At 44.0% G+C, this 12,086-nt stretch overlaps 1 long non-coding RNA gene across 1 annotated transcript; it reads right to left on the bottom strand.

The window, feature by feature from the left end:
* Nucleotides 1-18: 18 nt before the first annotated feature.
* LOC137842281 (uncharacterized) lies at nt 19-9,198 on the bottom strand. The gene is made up of 4 exons (XR_011089001.1): nt 9,020-9,198; nt 7,515-7,623; nt 1,749-1,839; nt 19-1,105 (listed from the first exon to the last, which is right to left on the bottom strand). It is a non-coding gene; the product is annotated as an uncharacterized lncRNA (long non-coding RNA).
* Nucleotides 9,199-12,086: the final 2,888 nt, after the last annotated feature.

The raw sequence follows: 12,086 nt of genomic DNA on the forward strand, positions 1-12,086 counted from the left end.
CTCTTCCTTGTATTTTCTTTTCCTCATATTTTATCTTTTCCTTATTTTCTTTATCTTTACCAATTTTCTTTCATTTTTCTTTCATTTTCCTTTATTTTAATTTGCTTTATTTTATTATTTATTTTTCCTTAATTTTCTTTAATTTTATCGTTTGGCTCAGGAGGCACGCAGCGCAATCCTTCAGGAGCAAAGAGCCAGCAAAAAAGAGAGGCTTCCCAAGTTTTCAATAATAAAGGAAATACTCCCATTTTACCCCATTTATTACCCTATACAGAAATACTCCCATTTTACCCCATTTATTACCCTATACAGAAATACTCCCATCTTACCCCATTTATTACCCTATACAGAAATACTCCCATCTTACCGTGTTTGTTCTCCTTTACAGCTAACATGCAGCCCGTATCAGTTTCCCCACAAATCAAAACTAAAGCGAACAAACGACCCCAGTGTGCACCCAGGTGTTACAGAAGGAGAGCTGTGGCCAGTGGGAAGGCCAAAGCAGCAGTGTGAGGATGTGGATGGTGGTGGCCGTGCTGCTGGGGTAGGATGGGTTGGGCCCCACACTAGCACCCCACTGGTGAGGCAGCTCCCACACACCAGCCTGGCTGTGCCAAGGGTGGGGGATCTCAGAACCTGGACCAAAAATTGGGGTTTTAACCCACCACATGGAAGGGCTCACTCTGGCTTTGAACCATGCTGATTCTGTCCTGAATGACAGCAATACCCAGACGGCCGTGTCAGTTTTCATTGCTGGATCTCAAATGGGCTTTGCAAAAGACCATCATTGGCAGTCCTTGTGCTCTGCACGTGGGGAAACTGAGGCACGGGCTGTGTGCAAGGGGGAAAGACACAGCTCAGTGAGCTAAGCCCCTCCTCAGGCCACTCTTCTGCTTCAGATGAGCTTCCACAGTTCAATAACCTTTTAGGGCCTGTGTTCCTGTTGAAGAAATCCCTTGAATCCAGCCCTGCTGCAAGCTTCAGAAACTAGAATTTCCAAATCCTTTCTGCTCTGTTAATTCCCGCTGGATGGCTGTATTTCCCCCGCTGGACACGTCCGTTCTTCCCCTGCCCGTGGCCATACTTCTGAGAGGCTATCTAAATTCTGTTATATCCCAAAAGAAAAACCTTGAAATTAGAGGCATTCATATCGATAGTTTGAAATCATTTGAAGGCAAGGAAACAAAATATTGAATCTCTCGTACAATTTTTAAAAGCCTTTAAAAACCTAAGGGTTGTTTTCATTCGTTGCCTCATGCATAAGTCCTGATGACTGTAGGCGTTGCATTTTAGGAAGCTGAAGAGGGTTTTTAATCTTCCACTGCTAGTTCAAGGTCTTGGTCTTCAAAGCTCTGGCTGTATCTGTGCCCAGCTACAGAAAGTGCCTGCACCTGCATCTGCAAATCACAGAGATAGCTGTGTTCCTGCGGGACAATGCAGGCCTCAGAGTCCAGAAGGAAACAGCCAGGGACAAAACATTCACCGTCAAGGTTGCTGTGAGCTTCCAGAGGAAATCAGACAAACATAGCCTGAACTGCTTCTAGGAAATGCAGCAAAACTTTCCTCTTTTAAAAGATTTTCCATCATAATCAGGACAGCATTCACAATATCGACTCTTTGCCTCCCCGCTCAGAGACAAAATATGCTGCCCCCAAGCAGAGCTTTCTCAACCCAGAGAGGGCAGGCACTCCAGGAAGGCCACCAGGGAATATGCTTTTACCAGCCTAATTACCACAGAAAATGCTTACATGAAACAATGAGAGATGGTAGAACAGACCCAAAGGTAAAATCAGTGGGGACCTTTTGAAGCAAGCAAATCATCAGAGACTTTTGTTCCGCCTGCAGGGAAGGAGAAAAGAGGCCCTGAGTTAGTCATCTGGATTTACTAAAAAAAGAAGAATCAAGCAAACAAGCAAAAAAAAAAAAAAAATCCCCCCAAACCCACAAAACACAGAAATACTTCTTCATTTTGTAAGTTTACATCTGCTCCTCTCCAAAATTGCAATTTCTTCCCTGGGTCTGACCAGCTGCTCCAAGCCTTTCCAAGAAGGCCCGAAGGCCTCGCGGGGCAGCGAGCGCGGCCCTCATGGCTACGTGAACCTTCACACAGCTGACTGGAGGAAGCATGAGGAAAATATCAAGCCCTACCAACACCCAACCCAATTTTCTCCACATGAAAAATAAAATAAAATAAAATATGCCTAGCTCAGCACAGGCACATTTTTCAAGAGCAGGCAACCTGGCAATTAGCCAAAATGCGATTAGGTGCCCCCTCCTCCAGTTGCCATTAGTATTCAGATCTCTCTCTCCCTCGTTGCCAGGTGTACCTGGGAGTTTCCATGCAGGGAGCAGACTGGAATGTGTTGTTATTACATACAACACACTGTAATATCATTTAATTATTGCAATTCCAAGTTTTTCATATTTTTTGCAGCTCAGAAGGACTCTCTTGGCCCAGCCACAGAGCAGGGACCTGTTGTGCAAGATGATGTAACCACACTTTTTTTTTTTTTTTTTTAATTAAAAACAAAACCCATTCCCTGCCCACACAGCTTCCAATGTCGGTTACCACAGCACATGCTGGGCAGACAGAACAAAGAAATGGGGAGAACGGACAAGAAAACAGGAAGATGAGATAGCAGCCAAACAAATCTCAGTATGAGGACCAGGCACCATGACTCACCTCCTGCCTGGAGGGGGAGCAGGGCCCTTACAAGCCAGCACAAGTAGAAGAGATTTCTGAGTGCCCTAGGTCGGGGACCACCGGTAACACTTAGCAAACCTTTGAAGCTCCAAGGCCAGAAGCAGCAGGGTATCCCTGTAGAAGTGCAGACTGTACTTGAACAGATGGGCAGTTTTCAGATATTTCAGCTTCTGCTCATGTTCACATGGACCTTCTTACCACAAGCAGGGCAAGAGCCATCTTCTGTTCGCCCCCAGTCACCGTTTGACTAGAGGTGAGGTCCTCCAAAGGAATGCGATGTTTTATGATAACCCTAAGTTCAAGGAGATAGTCTGTATTGTGCCTTGAACCTTTGCCTCAGCAGCCAGGTAGGGGTCAACAGCAGTCCTCTGGGAGACTCCAACTCTGCTGAGTCTTTTGTCCCAATGCTAAATTTCTCATAAACCACACTGCAGCCTGACACCCGAGTCTCTGCATACAGATCGCTTCCACTCTAACCAAGACACTCGAGAACAATCAGCGTTGCAGGAAAAAGAAATGGGAAACGTAGAAACAGTTTAGGTGAAAGGAATGTAATTACGCACTGTGACGAACAGTTCACCAGGAGCAGCTCTGTGCACAGAGGAAAAATAAAGGAGAATTCCTAATCACGTGAGTCATCATGTTTTATGCAGTTACTCCAAACTACAGCAGGATATTTCAGTATTATTTTAGTTAGCTGGTGGAAGGAAGTTCTTATATCATTTGTGGTCTCTTCTGATACCATAAAAAAGCCCCAAATTACCCTATTCAGTTCTCAAAGATGAGGCTATGGTTGCCTTTTACAGATAGATTTTAACATGCAGTATCTAAATTCTTGGCAATAAAACCTCATTTTCAAAAAGAAAAAAGAAATATAATTTCAATTCTCTCACATGATTTGTCTGACATGGCACCGCTGCAAATCTAACATTACTCTGCTGTTGGAAGAATTATGCTTTTCTTTCAGAAACATCTGAACTTCAACAGCATCTTGACCTCTGACTAGGGCTCGTACCAGCTTCCAAGATGTGAAACAGCAGATAATGCCAGTCCCAATGTGAATGACGTAATGGCAATACCCTGGATAAATATGCCCAAGGCAAGATGAATCCAGTGCCACAGTTGTTTATACTAACGTTTGCTTTTCCGCAGTAGACAGAGCATATGAAGTTCTTAGCACGTCTGTAGCTCTGGTGTGAAACTGGGGTCAGCATGCATTTCTGGGGTCCCTTTCAGGCTCAGTACACAGGGGACACAATCTGTTCCAGCCTCGGGGAGCACTTTCTGAATGCAGACTGTGTTCAGAGATTTGAGGACTGGAGGTATCTTTGGGTCAGTCTCTGGTTTTGACCAAAAGGGAAGCCATCACATTTCTTAACCGGTTTATTTAGAGATGAAAGTTACTAAGTAACTATAATTATCCTGGAACCCTTAGCTTAAGTTAAACAGGCCTTTCTGACCCAGGGAGGGTAACGCGTCTTTACACAAACCGGTGAGCAGAGGCACAGAAAGGCAGGCAAAAAACAAAGCTGTGCCATCAGCTACTGCCATTTTGGATGAACAATTCACAGGGCACTGCCTGGCCATGGGACCCCTGTGAGGGTGTCAGAGGCAGACAGGGAGGATGGCTTTACAGGCTGCTATCTTATGCTTCCAGTGACAACCAGTCTCTCTCAATCAGTTCTTTAAGAAAAATCATGTATAAAATAAAAATAAAAAAGCAAAGGGAAAAACAAAAGTAAAAAAAAAGAAAAAAACACCCTTCCCAAATGATAGCTTCTGGGCTTGCTTGTGAAAAATTACCCATTTGTTAATTGAAAAGAGCGATTTATCAAGCTAATTTCCTTCTAGCAACCAGAGACCTTTCAAAACTTGATTGCAGTTAATGTGCCAGTGTTTCAAAGCATTTTATTCAACTATCAAATAAGCTAATGAAGACCTTTAATTTACTGTTGAAGTACAAAGTGGGCTGAGCAGGTCAGGCATTTCATGCTCCCAGGGCAGCAGAGGTGCCGATGAGCCTCTACCATTGCACCAGCCCCTGTGAGGAACCCAGATGTCCAGCCGGAGTGTTACAACCACGTACGTTGCTCAGGGAGGGGAGATAAATACCTCACCCACTGGTTCCCAGGTGTGTCCTATGCTTTGGTGACATTTAACAGCTACTGTCCTTGCAGAATAGGAAAGAATGGGACTCCCAGTCCTGGGCTAGCAGAAGCAAGCTTTGGCACTTGTAATCAGCATTACGTAGCCTCTGGAGATGAAGAAGCAAGTACAGGTTGCGTGTAACTTGACATACCAACCTCCAACTGCTGTACCAACCAAAACCTGGTGCACCAGAAAGCAACAGGCTAAGGCTGTGCTAATCTAAGGCAAGCAGAATTTGCTCAGCCTTGGCCTGTGAGGAGCCTAGTACAGGTATTTGGTGTTTTATTCCCTTGTTCTCTTAGCTACTGGCTGACAAAGCCTGTCCACATCCTTGAATGTTCGATGGCTACAGCCACTCCTATGAATCTCTCATCCACAGTAACACACACATGTATGAACGAGTTGCACCTACAACTCTATGGGAAACATGTAATGTCTGCAAGGGAACACAATTATTAACCAAAAGAGGAAAAGTTGTGCATGTGTTGCTGAACCAAAACACTACCCGACAAAGAAGCTGAAAGTTTCCAAGCCACGATGCTGGTCACACACTGGTTACTGATTAGGTGCGCTACTTTGACCCACTGGCTGCAGCCATCAGCACTGAGACGGAGCCAGCTCAGCTCACTGGCTCTACATGAACCCAGGTGAAATGGCCAAAGTCATGTCCACTTCACGATGGCTAAAAATCATCATTGAGGCAGAACTGAGACAAGCATGGCTCAGGCTGTGGGAGGGACATCACAGCTACTGGGAAGTGTTAAAGATGACCTCATCTTTTGCTTCTGGTATTGAAACAGGCAATTAAAGAAAACGTTCCCCCCTCCTCCTGCCAGCCTCCTAAAGAGCAACACATCTGCAAACACATTCTGCAAACCTAAGGGAAGAAAGCCAGATTGTAGCCTGCCTTATCTCTTCTGACTTGCTAAATGTATTTCAGGCCTGGAGCATCACATGACTGCACATAACGTGTGGGTACAGTAACTAATGTGGCTTTCATAACGGATCAGCAGGGATCAGCAATGTTGAACAAACACCCTTATTTGCAAAACCACCTTCCCAGCCCATGAAGCAGATGACCTTGTCTCCCAAGGGTTACCGTGTGAACTTAATGATCCACAAATTAAGGATTTGGAACTTGTGCGATATTTATCCATGGCTCCCCCTTCACCTCACCGTTTTGCACTGAGTCAGACACTGTGTCTGCTCCACACAAACCTGGTGCAACAAGCAGCTGATTCTGGACATCACAGGAGGCAGTGAACATTTCATTTTCTGCAAGAAGGTGCCTGCTGGTGGGGCCATGACTTTTTTCATGGGAAAGTATTGATCAGCATCTTGCTGAACACCCTTTGTTATACCTCCAAGTGAAGAATGAATGTCTCCTCCTGACTGCAACACACATGGGAGATGCTCAGGGAATGGCAGGCTCCAGATCAATCCTGGGATTCCTCCCAAAGACCAAATTAAAATATAAGCCACTAAAGTTTTCCAGAACAGTTTTCTACACTCTGGAAAGATCCCATTGCACAGAAGGAAATCCTGTATGCTCTACTGAAACACAGGATTCAGGCATCCACAAGATTTAATTCTAGATGAAATACCACATGGAAAAATTCCCTGCATGTCACCTCTCACCTTCTCAAGAAATTATATTCCACATCTAGATGGTGAGAACTCTTTTATTTGCCCGTATATTTATAGAGAAATGTGCACAGAAGGCAATTTACTTCTGGTCACACTACGCTTCTTTTACAACTGGTGTAGCTAAGTCAGGCTCACGGGGTTTTGTTTAGGACTTGCCCTTTACACCTGCAGACCTCTTAAATCTCTTGGTATAAACGAACCTCAGTTGTTTTAACCTCTGGATGAGTCCTGTGGCTTCGTTAACTTTGTGGGTCCGTGACTGCCATGCTCTTTACTTGCTAGGGAATTTCTGGCTGTGGCAATGCATTTACTGCTGTTGAAGCTGGCTTTAGAAGTTGCAGCTTGCCCTAAGGGACTAATTCCTACACATTTGCTGTGCTAGTCAAAGCTTTTGTCTGCCTGCAGGACGGCCAGGGAGATCCTGTGTCAGAAAATTAGCAAAGAAAAGCAGACAGGGGAACAGCCTGCCCCCTTTGAGGGAAGCTGTGCAAGCCAGCAGGAATCCCAGCCAGGCGCGAGGCCCTGCTGTGACAGAGCAGGGCCTGTTGGTCACTTGTGGGTAAGAGGCATGCTCAGGCCTCTCCAGGCACGAGCTTGGTCTCTCGAGCAGCTTCCACGTCCCCTGGCACGTTATCATGTCCTCTCCTCCTTTCCTTCCTGTTTGTCTTCTGCAGCAGGGTCTTTTTTACACAATTACTTTGATAGAAGTGATGCCTTCTGGAGTGATTTGGAGGATAAAACCAGTTGTTCCCATAGTCTGTAATGTGGAGTCTTCTTTCAAATATCTCAGCCCTTGATTCCAGACAGTGCATTCCAGCAAATACTTGAAAACACTCTCCTCCTCTTGCCTCTCATGCCAGGCAAGACTTTAACCCATTGCTAACCCCTGCAAACAGGATACAGCGGCATGCACTCCATGGATTTTTAATACTAGAGACAGACTAAAAGCAAAAGGAAGGATGGAATAAGAAGACATAAAAATCACTTCACAATTAGGAAATGCACAGCTCCTTACCTACACAAGGCCTGCTTCTACAACACTTGGGAGTCAGGTATAATTGCTTCAGATTCCAGTGTGCAAGTGCAAAAATCACAGAAATGCCTCATCTATGCACAGGGTACCTCTGCAGAGAAACAGAAATGGATTTTCGCATCTTTGGATTGTGTATTCCTTCAAGATGACCAGGGAATACTTTCAACTTGGTTTATACACCGTATTTGTAGATTCATGGATGCTACAGGGGAGGAGTTGCCAAAATAAATTCAGCGATGAGCATAAAGAGCTGCAGAACTGGACCATCTTGCCTTGAATCCTGTTTCTGACAGTAGCAAATGCTGATAGCAGAATGCAAGAATAAGACACTTCTGTAGCCTCCTCTGCTGCACCCTGTCTAGTATCTAACTGGTAAAAAAATTCACATTCTTCAAAACTACTCTTTGGACCTTGAACCTTCACCTTAAGAGCAGAAGTTTAGTAGTAATAATGAGTGCTCTGAGGAAAAAAAGCTGAACCAAGGAACAAAGGGATTTTAAGACAGCAGAGAAAAAGTCACAGAAATAGTTTGAAATTGAACACCACAAACACTGAAAACAAGCAGACTAAAGAAATGGGACAGATCCACACACAAGGGAGCAAGTAGAAGGAGGCTGTCAGCTGCATTTAACAGCAGAGAAACTTTGCCTTGTATAAAACATTCCCCACGCTGAGGCTGAAATCACAGCTTTCCTCTGCCACTGGCCCCAGTAAAAAACAACAACATGAAAAATGTCCCAGCTTCAGGGATCAAGGGAGGAATTTATGTGCTGGGTGCTACAATATGGTCACAGATATCCCCCTCCCAACTGCTTTCTCTCCCCTTGTTATAAGCACCCATGCCTTTGTCTGGTGAGCTGACAGGTTTAAATAGAGCATATAAAACTGGCTGTTTGCAAGACCCCATTTCTGCCTGTCACAGACAGCAAGCAACAAACTCTTTTACACTCAGAGTCACTTTTTCAAATTTCAGTTTTGATTACTTCAGGGCTACGTTTCATGCTATGCTGTTATTTATTTTAATGAACTCTGCCTACTCTATCATTTGGTTCAAACTAGGAGATCTCTGGAGCTGTTATGCTATGCACAAATTCAGGATGATACAGCAAAGTAACCTAAATGGAATGAGGCCAAACAACATGTAATCATGTCTAACAAGGAGGGAGGGTAGAGAGAGCAGAGGGGGATGGGTGGGGAGAAGTGGAGCTGTAACAAACACCATGCACAGAAAACCACCGCCTCTTAGTACATGCATAAATGCAAGGGAGGACAGGTCTTGGTGAGAAGGGCGAGCGAGATCTGGCACTCAGGTGGAAGGGGAGCAAAAACCATTCTCTGAACTCCAAGCTGATTGTTTGTAGCAGCTTATTTTGCATTGCTGTTCGTCACTAGCAGAAAGCAGAAGAAAAAAAAAAAAAGAAAAAAAAAAGAGTTACACAGAGAAGAGAGACTCTAGACAGACACTTGCTTCCTAAGCTGCTTATTACCTGAAGACCATGCCTCTTCAGTTCTTGACATATGGTCTTCCTTCCCTCTCTTTCCACATTAACTCCCAGTTCATTCCTGCTCTGCTTACCCTTGCTGTGGAATAGGCAGTGCTTACGTGATCTGCTCCTTGGGCAGGGCTAGAAATGGGATAAACTTCTGAGACACAGATAACACTTTAAATGGGCGCATGTGTTTGCAGAACAAACAGATGAGTTGAAGGTAAGGCAACACATCCACCAGAATATTATTTCACTGCTTCTGTTCCCACAGGGTGAGCAGCAGAAAGGTGTCTGCATTGGAGGAACTTGTCCCAAGGGGAAATAAGAATGGAGTGCACTAGTACACGGCTTAATGCAGGAGTGTGCAAAAGCAAAAGTAGGAGATAATGAAGCCTATGGAAGAACAGAAATCCTAGGGGTTTTTATTCATTTCACATACACCAACCACACTCATGGAAGCACTTTGCAACGTCCTGCAAATTCTTGGACGTGAACCTATAACTAAGCATACCAGAACTCCCCCTACTGAGGAGCTACCACAACCACAGCTAAATATTTGGGGAATTTCTTTGGCAAAACACTTCCCCATTGGAAAGTGCTGATTTGTTGAAACCAAAGCTTTCTGTGGAAAAACATCAGCTTCAATGAAATACTGGTTGGGAAGCAGTTCTTGTGCTCACAGTACAATTGCTTGGCAAAACCAGACAGATACAGCATTCCTTCTGGGGTTCTTCTGCACTGCCATATACTGCAGTCAGACAGACCAGCAGACAGACATAAATACAAACCAGAAAGGGCAACCTCTAATGTGGAAGGCAAGATTTAAAAAATGTGTTTGAACCTGACCTTTCCCACTGGGCTACCACCATATGGGAAGGGTGCTGATTCCTGTCTCAGAATCCTTTTTCAAGATAACGGGTTCAGGCACTTTGTTTTTCTGTTTCAAAAAAGAAGAAAGAAAAAAAAAAAAAAAAAAAAAAAAAAAAAAAGGAAAAACCAAACCAAAACACAACACATTAACTTTTCATGAAACAGCACTTGGTTCCCACTCTCTAGTTTTAACATAAATGATATCATTGTATTCACACTAGGGATTTGGTAATTATTTTGGCTCAAGAAAACTAAACAAACAAGAACAAAACCTTGCAACTCTGTGTGATAGCACTACATTTGGAAAGATTAAGCGTAAGATCCAAAATGAAAGAAATCCTGCCTCCCTCTCTATCCTTCATCCTGAGGCTGACTCTCCTTACGTACACACTTCTGTACTTGCTGCCAGCACCATTTTGCTATGTCAGTGGAACCAGATGCAAGCTAGGCCCCCTGACCAGAGGAACTGCATTTTCTGTTGGTGTTCAGAAGCATTAAAAAACTGCCCCCAACTGCCTGATCCTCCATTTAAGTGATGTGGCTGCAGTAAGATTTTGTTTGTAAGAATGTAATTGCAGGAAAAGTTTGTTTTTTAGAGCCCGGATAGAAAACACAAGAAAGACCTTTTTGGTCCTTGAATCCCATTCTGTGCTATCGTGAGCAATCACATTCTCTAACTCCCTTCCCAAATACCTCAGGCCCCAAGGTTTTTTAGAACAGCTCAGCTGCTTGGCAAATTCCCAGTTAGCTCACCCTGGGTATGCCCTTGTCCATGCTGATGGCTGCAAGGGGGCTGCTGCTGACTGCGCTGAAGGTTGAGGAGCTGGGTGTGCTGCTCTGTGGCATCTCTGCCGTAGGCAGGTGTTGCACATTTCACTGTCGGTGTTTAGAGTCCAAAGAGAACTGTGCCGCCTCCTGATTCTGTTTCCCATGGCAGCACTATCAACTTGCTATCAAACTTGGGGAAAAAAAAATGAAAGGATTACTTTCTGGATATGTTCATATGCCTAGCTATAAAATCAGCCACAGGCCATGAGAACAGGATCAAGACGAGGTCTTGCAGACATTGCCTGCTGGAACACAGCTGAGCTTAAATTAATTGAGGTTCCAAGTAATCAAGTAATGAGTCCACAAACAAGCTGTGAGCCCACAGCCACCTTGACATGAGTCTGCAGTTAGGATTAAAATATGAACCATGGTTGTTTCAAAAAGCATGGCATTATCTAATCTTAGGTCCTTCTGTGGTCCAAAATAAGCTTTACTTGCGGATCAGTATTATGTGACTGACATTTTTATGCCCTTCATTTGCTGTACACAATCTCTGCTGTGGCAACAAGGGACTGTGCCTTGCACATTAGGGTTTACTGATGCACAAGCCACTCCAGAGGAAACTGCCCAGGGAGAAAGGAACAACGACCCATGCATTAACCACATACAGAGGGCTGAGTTAAAGCACGTTGCCATGCCATCAAACCTTCACAAGAAATTATCCAAAGGAAGGTTAGCAGAGACACTTTGGTCCCAGGCTGTGTTTGCCATCAGGTTTTTGAGCTGAAAAACTGAAAGGCTAGAGAAGGCCATGAAAATTCAAGAGCCAGTAGGTGAGAGGGAGGGACTATTTGCCAAAGACTGGGTCAGTGGGAATCTGCTCGGATCAAACCAGTAATATAAACTCGCCCCATGTCATAGTTTCTATTAGGATATTGCACCCATGTATCTGCATCTGATGCACAAGAAGGCTGTGATTTCATTAGCAACCCCTTAGTACCCACCTTCAGTATTATTGTGGATACTTACAAGCTTTGTATGAAGTTAAAGCTTGGCTATAAGCTTTTTGATTATTGGTAAGAGAAAGGTCCATAATATAATCATGTAAAGTTTTATTCAGTCACACTTCAAATTCAGATTTTGGCACACTTGTCTCCTCTGTGTTCAGAATCATTGGCATATTTATAGCCTTTTAAGTCTGTTTCTTTCTAACTTTCAGTCTAAACAATTTACTGAAAACACAAATATCCATGACAAATTAAAAGATATCAAGCATGATCACAGGAGGCTTCATCCGATAGTCAAGAAAAACATGGTTATTGTGCTGTTGTCCAACACAGAAGCAAAGATTCATTAGAAAGGTGTCTTGCAAGTAACGTGGGCTTGCAGAATAATCAAGTTCTCTGAACATAAATGTCCTGAAAATGAG

Source organism: Anas acuta, chromosome 19, assembly GCF_963932015.1.
Source record: "Anas acuta chromosome 19, bAnaAcu1.1, whole genome shotgun sequence".
Taxonomy (NCBI): domain Eukaryota; kingdom Metazoa; phylum Chordata; class Aves; order Anseriformes; family Anatidae; genus Anas; species Anas acuta.